The sequence below is a fragment of the Dermacentor silvarum genome, chromosome 7, assembly GCF_013339745.2.
Source record: "Dermacentor silvarum isolate Dsil-2018 chromosome 7, BIME_Dsil_1.4, whole genome shotgun sequence".
Classification (NCBI taxonomy): domain Eukaryota; kingdom Metazoa; phylum Arthropoda; class Arachnida; order Ixodida; family Ixodidae; genus Dermacentor; species Dermacentor silvarum.
This window is the reverse complement of record NC_051160.1, coordinates 175180028-175193402: the sequence shown is the minus strand read 5'-3', so window position 1 is coordinate 175193402 and position 13375 is coordinate 175180028. Positions and strand designations below refer to the sequence as shown.

Here is a 13375-nt window from a genome sequence, read left to right as displayed (position 1 = left end):
ACTCCTTCGACACGAAGAACAAGCGCGGTATGTGGCCCCACGTTACAGTTCCTGCGCTTTCCGAGACGCCATTTGCGCAACCCCTTCGACTCATTGGCAGCACTCAGTAAACGCAGCGGACTTTGACAGCTATAGAGATGGTCCGCATTATGACCTGAACAAGCCGTCGTATAACGATTCTTTTGACCAAAGCCTTCATCAGCGCCCATGCAACGGTCGCTCTCGACGACCAGCTACTGCCTATAACTCGCAAGGACAGTTACTCTCAACGCACGGCCACGGCTGAACAGTGTCATCAGCATCCCGATGTTCGCCGTATGCCTATGTGCTACAGCTGTGGCACACCAGGTCACATAGCTGGATACTGCACCCAACGTCGACCATCGAGCTATGGGCAATCGATGCCGTCTGCGTGGCACAATGGTCGTATCATGGACAACCAGCGGTCATGGAACTCCCCTCTAGGAAGCCACTCCCGAGAAGAAAGGCCACGTAACTACACCTTAGGAAGCTAATTTAGAGAGGGAAGACCTAGTAACCGTTCGCCTGCTTCCGACCGCACCCTGACCTCACCACCAGCTTTCCGAGCGTATCGATCACCATCTCCCCGGCGGCGCATCCTGTCATCTTCTCCGCGGCGCCGCTTCCCGTCACCACCGCCGGAAAACTAGCCAGCGCGACCGATGGGGGTGAGGTCGCTGGAAAATCTGCGCTGCCGACTGAGATACCTCATTTTCATGCTGAAGAATAGGGTTCATGTGTGTATTGACGGTGTGTCTACCGTGGTATCTCGCGAGACACGATACCACCGGTTACTCACCGTTCTTCCTCCTTTATGCTCGTCCGCCTCGTTACACACTCGACACCATGTTTCCCTACTTCGCTCATGACAATAACTCTATTACCAAGGTCCTCTGTCGAGCAGAAGAAGCGCGATGCATTGCTCGGCTACGCACCTTGGCCTCGCAGGACCGGTCAAAGATCCGCTACGACGCTCGTCGCCTACATGTATATTTCGATCTTGGCGACCTTATGTGGCTCTGGACGCCTTTACGGAAGCGTGGCTTGTGCCAGAAGTTCATGGCCCACTATGTTGGGCCCTACGTTATACTTGAACGCCTCAGCGAGGTCAACTATCGCATTGCACGCCTCACGAGCACTGGACGACACTCGGCCAAAACCGAAGTCACTCACGCTGCCCGCCTGAAGCCTTGCAATTCACGAACGACTGACTTGCCCGGCGGGCTTCGTCTGCCAACGGGGAAATGTCACGAGCTCTCATAACAGAGGGCAGAAACAGCGCGAATGACCACGGGGACTGTCGGTGGAGAAGGAAGACGATGTTCGGCTGGTTGCTTTTGTTTCGGCTTGCAACACGCCAACCGTTCCGATTTATCTGCCCTGCAGATTCACGGCGTAACAACATTAATAATACAGATTTTTCAATGATACTTTGCAAACCTAATTCTTACGTAGTTGGCTGTGCAACGAACTACAAAAAAAGACATCGTACGAGAGCTATTGATGTGACATGCCATGCTCGTGCAGGTCGTGCAAAGCGATCTTGCAGACGACAACGCGAACGCAATCGCTGATGTCGATAGCTTGTGCAGTTACGTTACTTCAAGGAAACCGTTGCGGCAGGCGTACATTCATTAATCAAACGTGTTTTTTATATCTAAAATAGCATATAGATCATTAACTTATTGTTTCAAGCACAGTTTACAGCAGGCTGTTTTAGGCCGCACTTGGACGGTTGAAGACTGGTCAAGCAACAGTGCACCGCAACCGAGGAGTGAGCGTCGGTGCGCGTCAGAGCTTGTATCCTGTGGTTGCGCGCCCTTTTCCTCCAGCCGACGCGAAGCGACGCGCTCGCTTGTCGGCGCGCGCCGACGCGTGGCGAAGCGTGCCTGTGGTTGGTAAAGCCCCTTGATGTTAAGGGACTTTAGTGGTTGGGGCTTATGCAGTGGCGGCGCCTTGCGGCGCGCCATGCAAGCAGCAGCGAAAAAAATAAGTTGCAGTGGCTTAGCTCGGCTATGCCAGGATATACGTAGCGTTAGCAAAGGTTCAGCTGATTATTCTTAGCTTTCTTGGTTGTCTAGATTGTCAAGGATTAGCTTGATTGTCATGCTTACTGCTGCTCCAATGACACACACGCGGTATACGTATTAAGTGGCACATGTATATTTATTTTTGCTCAACGTCACGTTGCTTCTTTATTGCCACAAAGACGGCTCGGTGATCAGTGAAGTAACACGCTGCCGTCTCTATGGCCCCGACACAGTATTTGGAGTTGTCTGTCTGTGCGACTGCACAGCGAGCGCGCGCCGGCGCCAGTGCGTCTACCACGGCTACGACGTCACTCCTCTGGAATGCGCAGACCGGCGGCGGTGAGTCGAGCGCGGCGGCGACGGCGTGCGCGAGAGGTGCCGGCTCCGGTGGCTCCGGTGGCTCCGGTGCGCAAGCCGTGTGACATCACTGATATTTGCGCATGCGCAGCACTGCTCTTGATGTGCCGCGCGAAACGGGCTTGGCTAGGCCAGTGTAGCTAACGCTACAAAAAGCAGAAGTCCGGCGGTTTGCTCGGGCGCGTTCTCTTCGGCGGCGCCCGTGTCTCCCGCTCAAAGCAGACGCCAAGCAGGCGACACGGGCGTTCGCTTCAGCGTGCACGCCGTAACGTTGTTTTTGTGGGCTTTTAAGTCAAACAGCACGCTAGCGCAAGACAGGGGTAATTGGAGATCGCAGGGAGAGGCCTTCGTCCTGCAGTGGACATAAATACACGCTGATGATGAAGATGATGATGATGAAGTCAAACAGCAACTGTTCTTGTCGGTGTCTGTTCGAGGGTTGATAAGTGCAGCGCTGATAAGTGCAGTGTACTCTTGTTCGGAAATTGCTAGCCTAAAGCCCGTTTCACATGATGCGATTTTGTCTGCGAATTCGCACGTGCGAATTCGCAGCTGCGGAAAATAGGCCGCCGGACCCTTCGTGCGTGCGTTTTTTTCGATGTTCGGCGTGCTGAACTTCTCTGCGAAAAACGCATCTGCGTTTTTTCAGACGACCAATAGGAGGCGGCTCGCTCAAACGTCATCGCGCAGCGCGCATTTCAAACATTGAACTCCATGTTTACAAGCGGCTTCCAGGGCACGTTGTTTTTTTTTTATTTTCATCCAAGCGAAGCTAACTCAGGGCGTACACCGCTGCTGCTAGAGGAAGCGACGCTGCAGGCTCAATAAATGTTTTCATAATCTAATCCAATCCAATCAACAGCGAGGGACAGGACGGCGCGATCCACAGCAGACGATCTCCACCACACAGATGGTTTCCCTCTCGAATCAGCATCAGCACTGCAGCCTTTTCTGAGCTGTAGTGATTAGTCGTGTGCAAATACTTTTTGTGTCACGCGCGCGAGAATGGCAAAGGCAGCTTTCAATGAGCAGCTTATTGCCGAAGTCGAGAAGAGGCCAATTCTGTGGAATACGCGGTTAGAAAAGTACCGCGACTCCGACCTTCGTGATCGTCTGTGGGATGAAATTGCACAACTGCTGAAAGAAATGAAACCAAATGGTAAGTGTTTTGTACAGCTGTACGTTGTTGATATTCTTGCCTCAAAAAAGTGAAGCACGTCTGTATATTCACGTGAATATGCTTTTGACTACCTGCATATTTTCGTCTATCCATTTTCAGTGAGAGCCGACGAAACGCAGACCCGCTGGCGTAGCCTCCGCGACACGTTTCGAAAAAAGAAGAAAGAAAAGAAAGATGCATCAAGAAGCGGGAGTGCTTCTCAAGATGGAACAAAAAAAGAGTGGCCGTATTACAGCAGTATGTCATTTCTACATGACACCATGGAAGAAGCTGTGTACGTATTTTCTGAAGCCCTCAATACCTTGGGCACAACGCGGCAGTAAGCTTCGTAAAATGTGTTCGGTGTTGATTACATGGTTCAGTGTAGGCTGACAGCTATCCTTTGCACCCCCGAAGCTCTGCGCGGGTGGCGCCGGTTTTGACCGTTGTTGCCCCGCGGCACGGCGGGAACCGGACAGATAGGCTGGAAAGGAGCCCGCGTCCGGGTAAAATGAAAAGGGAATGGTACTTGTAGTTGCTTGTATTTATGCATCTCGTTCTTGTTACCTTTCTTTATTTTCCCTTGTTGCTTTGTTTTCTTTGCAGCAAAGCCAGTGTAAGTTCTGCCCAAAGAAAAGGAGAACTTAATGAAAGGGACCCATAGGGGTAGCAAAATAAAGTAAACTTTTTGCAGAGTTCACTGTCAGAGCAGTACACTTGTAAAGCACCTTGTGAATGGTAGTCCCTCAGCCATATGGCGCTGAGTGGGGGAGAAGTACGATTAATTCTTTGCGAATCAGACTGCTTAAAACGTGGCATTATTTTTGTCAAAAAGCAGTTAGAGCTTCTGTAGCTGTGTCACTTCACAGTGTTTTCGGCATGCATATTTGTAATAAACCAGTACTTACGGAGGATTTGTTGCGAGCCCCTTTGGTAATGTTTCTTTTTATGTTTTCTTTTTTGTGCAGAACAGTGAGCAACGTGAGCGACAACGAAGAAGAAATAGCCTTCGTTGAGCCAGCTCCACTCTCAGAAGAACAGACCCAAGAGCCAACAGAGATTGTGAATGAGCTTTATAAGTGCATTTCAGAGAGGGCGCCAGGTCCAAGCATGGTGAGCAGTGACAGCTCAAGCCGCAAAAGGAGTGCGAAAGAAAGGACTGGGGGTCGAAGAAAAGCGCTGAAAGAAATTGACAAACACATCGACACAGTGAGCAATCAAATTGCAGCGTACAAGGAATTGAGCCCAAGTGCGCACTTTAGGTTGGCTATAGAGCCATTTGTTGCTGCGACGCCTGAGCACATGAAAGCTCACTTATACATGGAGCTCATACATGTTGCCTCACATTATGCCCGAGGCATTTACCCACCAGCGCTTCTGTATCAAGGAATTCCAGAAGATGAAGGATGGTTTCGTCACAGCGTATTACAATGTCGCATTTGTTATGATGGTTTTGTCAAAGTGTATGACAACATAAAGAACATTATTTGATCTCTGCTGCTTTCTTTGCCAGTAGGGGGCCAAAGGACTCCCTCAAACCATCCTTCACAGGCTTTTCCCTTCGCCTCCTGCCGAATGTATTGTGATAAAGCTATAAAGAATCAGTCAATCAAATTCATTCATTCAGCATTCGTATATACAAGTACTGAATATGTATTTCTGCACATATATTTACAGGTACATGAACATCGCATAACAAACAATTGTGACATGCATATATGGTTACATTGCGTCAGACAAATTTGTTAAACAAACACAGCTGAACTTCATTTTATCGCATTAGTGTCCCTTTAACTGAAGTGTGACATTAAGAACGTAAAAACATTTTTGAAGAGCAATAGTGAAGATTATTAGTTCGTGTAGACTGTTTAGGCAAAACAAAGTGTTCTGTAATACGTAAAAAATGTAACATTTATCATAACAATTAACAAATGTGTGTACCTGTCAAGGCAGCATTTGCAACTTCGCATTTGCTTGGCATACCAAAACACTTTTTGGCAGCCACATAGACATTCATGTGTAGAATGGAATCAATCGAGATGTGAAAATCCTGAAAGCGTAATATATTTTCAAAGAAGGTGTGCAGAATCAATGTTCGGTGCAAAATAGTATGCTATGGCTCACAGATTAAATGGAACAAAAAAGTAGAGTTATCTGAACAAACAAAAAAAAGCGCCTACTAGACGGCACCTTCCAATTAGTAGTATACAACAAAAAATTCATGGGGTCCTACTGAGGAGCCCTTCGAAAGGTCGTATCAAACCTATGGTGGAAGGCCACATCGCTCACGTTGCCACGGTATAGCTCCTTCGTGCACAAAATAGTTGCGAAACACATCCCGCGTTTCGGCTGCAGACTTTGTGTAATTGTGTGCACCATGATGCTGCAGATTAAGGAAAGCATTCTTCTCAGCTTCCTGGCGCCACTGCCCTTCCACAAGGTTGCCGAAGGTGTCTACCTCGTCCACATATCTTTGTGGAATGTAGGACACGTCATCACGAAGGAAATTGTGCAACATGCTGCGAGTGTCACCATTCTGGCATTTTCTGCTAGAAGGTTCATCGGTCTACGGAAAATCCTGAACCTTGATGCCAGCACCCCAAATGCATTCTCGGCACATCTTCTGCAATTTTCAAGACAAACATTATAGTAGAACCTATTACGAATAAATTTAAGTTACGCGTTACCTTGCTCTGCTGAGGTGGTAGTTGAAGAGGCGCATGTCCTCTGCGAGGCACCTGCCAGGGTACGGCCGCAGGAAGTCTGGCCTCAACTGGAACGCCTCGTCGCCGACAAAGACGTAAGGGGCTACGGCAGTGGACAGTGGGATCAGCTGAGGAGGAGGCAGGTTTAAAGCACCTTGGCTGAGAAGTTTCCCAATCTTCGATGCCTTGAATACACCACCATCACTCTGCGATCCGTATGCGCCCACATCAATGCAGACAAATCGTAGCTGGCTGTCCACTACAGCCATTAGAACGATGGAGTAGGTGCCCTGTAATGACAGAGAATCACATCTCATTGAGAAGTGTTTCACTAAATCTTTGTACATGTAAGAATAATACATAACTAACGCTCTCTTAACTTATAATTAATATATTGAGATCCCGAATGCGGAGGGGCTTCTATTTGGACATGCTTCCCATCCACAGCACCTATGCAGTGTGGGAAATCCCACCTGCTCTCAAAGCCCTTGGCAATATCCTGCCACTGCTCAACGTTTGCTGGGAACTGAAAATGCAGTAAATAATCATAGATATTGCAGTTTTTCCTCGTACAAAAAATGCAATGGTTAAACATGAAAAATAGTAGTTCTGGTTAAACCTTCAATAAATGAAATTTCATAACTCGCATAACACTTATGCATGTAGGTCACCACGAATGTCTCATAACTTGCTTAAACAAGCTTACATATTTAAGAAATTTGTAGGATAACTTACCTTCATACACTTGGGTCGAAGGACATCCCACAGAAGAGCACATACTTCCTTCACAATGTTACTTGTAGTCGATATGCCTACCTTAAATGCCATGGCAACATCTTGAATTTGCATCCCCGATGCTAGGTATCTAAAGTAAACATAGAAAACGCATTGCTCGGCAAACTTGTGGAGCTATGTTCCCAAAACATTGTGCAACATTTCCTTCTTCCAGCGAAATAAAAAGACATTTATTTATCTTCTAATTAGCAGCAAAAATGCCATGTAGCTATTAGTTCCCTGGCAATGACAGATCTACATTGTTAAATTTTTCGCAAAACTCCGAAAATCCCCAGTTGTAAAAAAATGAGTTCACACGCTAGACAGCGTGCAAGATGCAGAGCATTTTAGTATTTGCATATCAGAAGCACAGGTCAAGAATTGTTTTCACTACATTACCATGGACGCACATTTAGCGCTGTTAACTTACCTCAATGTGATGGCAAGGCGGCATCGTGAGGGCACGGGCTCCCATATAACCCACTGCTTTGAAAGCCTTGTTTCGAGCAACGAATGCAGTTTTTCGAATGTCTGTGGTGTCATCCGATAATATTTTCGGAACACCTCCGGATCATGGGTCATCAGAAAGAGGGTCTGCGCAGGAAATAAGATTTCACAATTACTACACCTGCGCACTTGTACGAAGAATACTAAATACGAATGCGGCTCACCGTTGTGTAGAACTCGGACTCCGTCTTTCTGTTCTGCCAGCTCGGCCTCACCCACCATCGACGGGGGTTTGGTTGTAGCAGGAGTGCCTTCTTCTTCAGCAACTAAAGTTTTTTTTTTTTTTGTGAAGAAGCAGGAGCTTCTTATTGACTGGCGCCATTTAGATACGATCTTGCAGGCGCGAATGGCGCGTAGCAGACGATACGCTCGCGCAAAAAGCGCACTCGCCAATGTTGCCGGTACCTTCGTGCCAGTCAGAATGCAGCTAAAAACAGCTGAATCGCTTTGTTTATTTCTTTTTATTATTATTAAACACGGTAATGATACTTTCAGTAGTGTAAATATATAGTTTAGAAACATTGAAGAGTGGTTAATTTAGCAAAAAAGTTGCTAAAGCATATACCAAACAATATACGAGTTTGCAAACCCTGTGCTACGAGTATGCGAAAAACGCAGCTGCCGTGGATCCATGTGAAACGGGATTGCGAATTTCGCATCTGCGAAAAACGCAGCTGCGAAAAACGCACTGAAAAATCGCACCATGTGAAACGGGCTTAAGACGGGATGCAGGTGGGACGCGTGAGTGCCCTCAGTAGAACTTGTCAGGCGCGCGGAGGAACGGGAGCAACACACGTGACCGGTTGCCTTGGCAACTAAGACGGCGTTAATTTCTTTCTCGGCCGCCAGGTGCCGCCAGCATGATAGTGGCTCCTGGTGGATAGTGGCTCCTAGTGGATAGAAGAGAAATGAAAGTAGGTAGGAGGCAAGATGAACAACCAGGTGGGATATTTTACTCGGAAAAGCAGCTTGAAATAGCAACCCAACAAATTGAGGAATTTCAGAGGATACAAAAACAGAATGGACATATGCAAATTTAACAGGGCTATTTGAGCCAGAGCTTGCTAAGGTACGAGTCAGGCCAAAAGGGAAGAGAAGACGTAAACCCAAGAGCTGGTGGGATGAGGAGGTTAAGAAGGCCATAGAGAAACGTCAGGAAGCATCCAGGGAACACAGATATTCAAAGCGGAGAGGTGAACCAGAAGCTGATGTAGGCAGAAAATGGAATAACTTCTTAAACTGTAGAAGGGAAGCATCCCATTTGATCAATGAGAAGATTAGAAGAAAGGGGAGCCAATGGTTGTCAGAAGTAAACAAAAAGGATAGAAAAGCAGCAAAGAAATTTTGGAAACGTCTCAACTCCTTGAGTAATAAGACTAGCCTAGAGCAAAGGTTTATAGTTACAGCTCAAGGTGTTCGACTAGAAGGAGATGAGGCAATGGAACATATAAGAACAATGATGACAGAAAAATTTAAAGAACGAAACATAGCATGTGCTCAATCAGGTGAGGATAGACTAGTTAGTGCAGTGGCTCCACTTGCACAAAGCGAGTGGGAAAGGGCCGAGAAGAGGGTTCCTAGTAGCACGTCGACAGGTCCTGATGGCATCCCAATTGTGTTGATAAAGAAATTGGGCCCAAAATCTAAGAAAGCATTGAGAGAGGCAGTGAGCAAAACGATAATGGACGGCAAAGCCCCCGACGGGTGGAGACTGAGCAGGATGAGCATGATATATAAGGGAAAGGGGGACAAAGCCGACATAAACAACTACCGTCCCATAACAGTGACTTCAGTGGTTTACAGGGTGGTGATGCAGATTATAAAGAACAGATTGCAGGCATGGGTGGAGAGCGTGGAGGTGCTGGGGGAACTACAAAATGGGTTCCGAAAACAAAGAAGGTTAGAAGATAATCTGTTCTCATTGACACAGTGTATTGAAATAGAAGAAAAGGAACACATGCCTCTATGGCTTGCCTTTCTGGATATCAAGGGAGCCTATGACAGTGTAATCCAAAAGGATTTGTGGGACATACTGGGCACTCTAGATGTGGAAGATGGAGTAAGTAATCTTTTAAAAGATATCTGTAAAAGTAACAAGGTGCTTATAAAATGGGAAAACAAGGTATCTAGGCCTATAGAGATACAGCAGGGGCTTAGGCAGGGGTGCCCTCTGTCACCTCTGTTGTTCATGCTGTATTTACAAGGATTAGAGAAAAAATTAGAGAGGAGCGGACTTGGCTTCAACCTTTCCTTTTTCAAGCAAGGCGAATGGATTAAACAGTCATTACCAGGGCTGATGTACGCGGATGACATTGTACTTATGGCTGACAGCAAGGAAGACTTGCAGAGATTAATGGACATCTGTGGTAAAGAGGGAGATAGCTTAGGTTTGAAGTTTAGTAAAGAAAAATCGGCAGTCATGATTTTTAATGATAATCAGGGCAGCGAGCATAGGATACAGGAGGTTACGCTGGAGGTGGTGGATAAGTACAAATATCTTGGAGTGTGGATAAACAATGGGGCTGAGTACCTAACGGAACATGAAAAATATGTAACGGCTAAAGGTAGCAGAAATGCAGCTGTAATGAAAAATAGGGCACTGTGGAATTACAATAGTTACGAAGTGTTAAGAGGGATTTGGAAAGGGGTGATGGTCCCTAGTTTGACTTTCGGCAACGCGGTCCTGTGCATGAGATCAGAGGTTCGAGCAAGGTTGGAAGTTAAGCAGCGAGGGGTAGGTAGACTGGCCCTGGGAGCACACGGAAATACACCAAATCAGGGGGTACAGGGTGACATGGGATGGACGTCATTCGAGGGCAGGGAAGCCAGCAGCAAGATAGAATTTAAGGAGCGATTGAGAGAAATGGCAGAAAAGCGGTGGGCAAGGAGAGTTTTCAGTTATTTGTACATGATGAATGTTGACACAAAATGGAGGAAGCTGACCAGAAAATTGTCAGTCAAATATTTGGACTGCCGGAGGGGTGCAAACCAGGAAACAACGGTTAACAAAAAGGTTAAAGAAACAGAGAGGGGTCTGTGGAAACCAGGGATGCAGACGAAATCAGCACTGGGAACATACAGAACTTTCAAGCAAGAAATTGCCAAAGAAAGTATCTATGATAATTCTAGGGGAAGCTCTTTGCTGTTTGAAGCCAGGACGGGAGTATTGCGGACTAAGATGTACCGAGTCAAGTACCAAGGTATAGATAGACACGTTGCGCTGTGCGTGTGGAGAAGAAGAGGAAACGGCTGAACGCCTCATACTTTTCTGTAAAGGCCTTAACCCTACAGTGCAAAGCAACGGGGCTGATTTTTTCAAAGCATTGGGGTTTAGGGACAGTGAAGGCAAAATAGACTTTAAGCGGGTAGAAATAACCAAACGGAGGTTCCTGATTGGTGGATAAAATCAAGGCATGGGGGAAATTTCACCCACCACAAAGTACAAAATATGTTAATAGTCATGGCTAGGTGGCGTATCGTCAGTCGTGACGTAAAGGGTTCAGCCTCATCCATCCATCCATCCTCCGCGGGCTTGTGACATTATCTGGTCGCCGCAACTGGTGGAGTTTCCACTCCTAAAGGTTTCTTGCTCCGTGGCAGCGTACAAGCACAGTCCGTCAATACATTTATTAAGGGACTATGGTACAAGCTCAGCTCAACGTACTAACAGCGCCACGGCCGAATACAGCCGCGCGCGCGGCCGGAGAGCCATCTGCCTCCGCGCAAGGCCGCTCGGCCGTGCTCCGCGGCGTCGTGACGTAGCCGGCGTCGTGGCACGTGACGCGCAGGCCTGGAAGTTCTAGGGGAAAATTTAAATTATGGGGTTTTACGTGCCAAAACCAGTTCTGATTATGAGGCACGCCGTAGTGGGGGACTCCGGAAATTTGGACCACCTGGGGTTTTTTAACGTGCACCTAAATCTATGTACACGGGTGTTTTCGCATTTCGCCCCCATCGAAATGCGGCCGCCGTGGCCGGGATTCGATCCCGCGACCTCGTGCTCAGAAGCCCAACACCATAGCCACTGAGCAACCACGGCGGGTTGGAAGTTTAGGAGGCGTTGGTTACGGTGGCGAGAAGGGGGAGGTGGGAGCAACGCAGCCGTCGGAGAGCGCGGCGCTTGTTGCAGTGATTCATGATGCCGAGTGGTGGCGCGCGCGTCGACACTAAGATGCCTACTTGGCTAGTTTGGCTGCTACCGGAGCTAGCGAGTGCGCTCAGTTTGCATGGTTCTGGTCGGTTCTTTTAGCTCCACGGCTCATTTCTGTTTGCATTCACGCTGTGCAGTTGTACCTCCTTGTGGTGACAATAGTTTTACACGTTGCCATGCCGTAAGAAGCCATGGCAAGTCACATGAAACGACAGACGCACTGTTTTGCGCCGGGCTGCACAACAGGCTATGTATCTGCTATAAAAGCAGAAGAAAAAAAAACATCCCAGTCACATGTAAGAGGTCGCCTGTGGCGAGAAAAGAAGACGACAACGAAGATCGCGGAGCGTTCCGAACGGCGCGAGCGCTCGAGGTACGCGAACCGAGGTGTAATCCGCGAGGGAGAAGTGACGAAACAGCATTATCGATGTGGCTTTTGAGCTGGAAGGTCGCCTCGTCAGCCATGCTCTGACGACGGGAGAGCCGAGGACCCGGCCACGAAGTCGTGAGACTGGCAAGGCCCAGGTGTAGCTGTAGTCCTCGGAGACGTCCGGACGAAGCTCCTGGGACCAGCCACTGCTGCTCACGGTGGTTCCGGTCTTCTTCTCGAGAATCCCTCTTCCTCGGCCAAGCGCGTTCAACCGATAATCGCCGGGGCACCGGGCCGCCACGCAGATCGACGTAGGGCGAAGAACACTTCATTAGGCAAGTGACACGTCAGCGGCGGCTACCGGAGCTCCAGCCACGCACTCGGCCAGGTCAACGGAACCACGAATCGTCGGCACGTACGGCATCAGCGACGCCCCGAAAGAACAAGTCGTGAGGCCTAACCCGTCGAACTTCTCAGCCACGTGAGCGCCAGCGACCGGGTTACGGGCTTCTACCAAGCTGGACTTCAAGTTGATGGACCGATCTCAAGGCAGCTACGATTAAGCGAGGGCCGGCGAGAGCAACGACAGAGAGAAAGGATCATCGAGATTGCCGCCGATAAAATATGAGCAACAGCGACGAACTGAGTGAGAGATATTTACTCTTGTAGGGAGATATCAGTAGTCCAGAGTTGCGAGACTCTCGTGCGAGAAACGCCCAGGGCTAACGTAGAGGAAATTAAGGGCATGTTTATGGATTCACTAGGTTGTATTCTGGTGAACATTTATTTGTTTATTGTGTTTTAGTTTAGTGTGTGTTAGTTTGTGAGCTTTATTTTTAGTTTGAGTTTTGAATTTGAGTGTGATTAAAAATATGCTTGCTGTGTTGCCATGCGTCTTCCAGTCCCATCTCTCATAACACCCGCACGCCCCCGAGATCAGTGACAAAACACATCACAATCCCTTATCTCGGTGCCTGATGATGATGAGGCACTTAAAGCGTGGCAGCGGCGCGGGCCCCGTGCATATAAGGCCTTAAACAGGACTTGGAAGATCTGCGAGCTGCACTTCGAACCCCAGTTGAATCATCTACAGGGTGTCCCAACTATCATGCAACAAGATTTAAAAATATCCTAATGCCCTGTAGCTGGACAGAACCAAGGCAATGTTGTTTGCCGTCGCTTGTAGATACTCAGATTATTTTTGCATTCCGCTTAATTACATAATTAAATTAGGCTTAATTATTCAATTTCTCGAATATTACAATTAGATGAAAAGTGTCAGTGTGAAAATTGTAGAGCAAC

The 13375-nt window shown here is 47.9% G+C and overlaps 1 pseudogene; it reads right to left on the bottom strand.

Moving 5' to 3' along the window:
- Positions 1-5830: 5830 nt before the first annotated feature.
- On the bottom strand, positions 5831-6598 carry LOC125947262 (uncharacterized; annotated as a pseudogene).
- Between the last annotated feature and the right edge of the window lie 6777 nt (positions 6599-13375).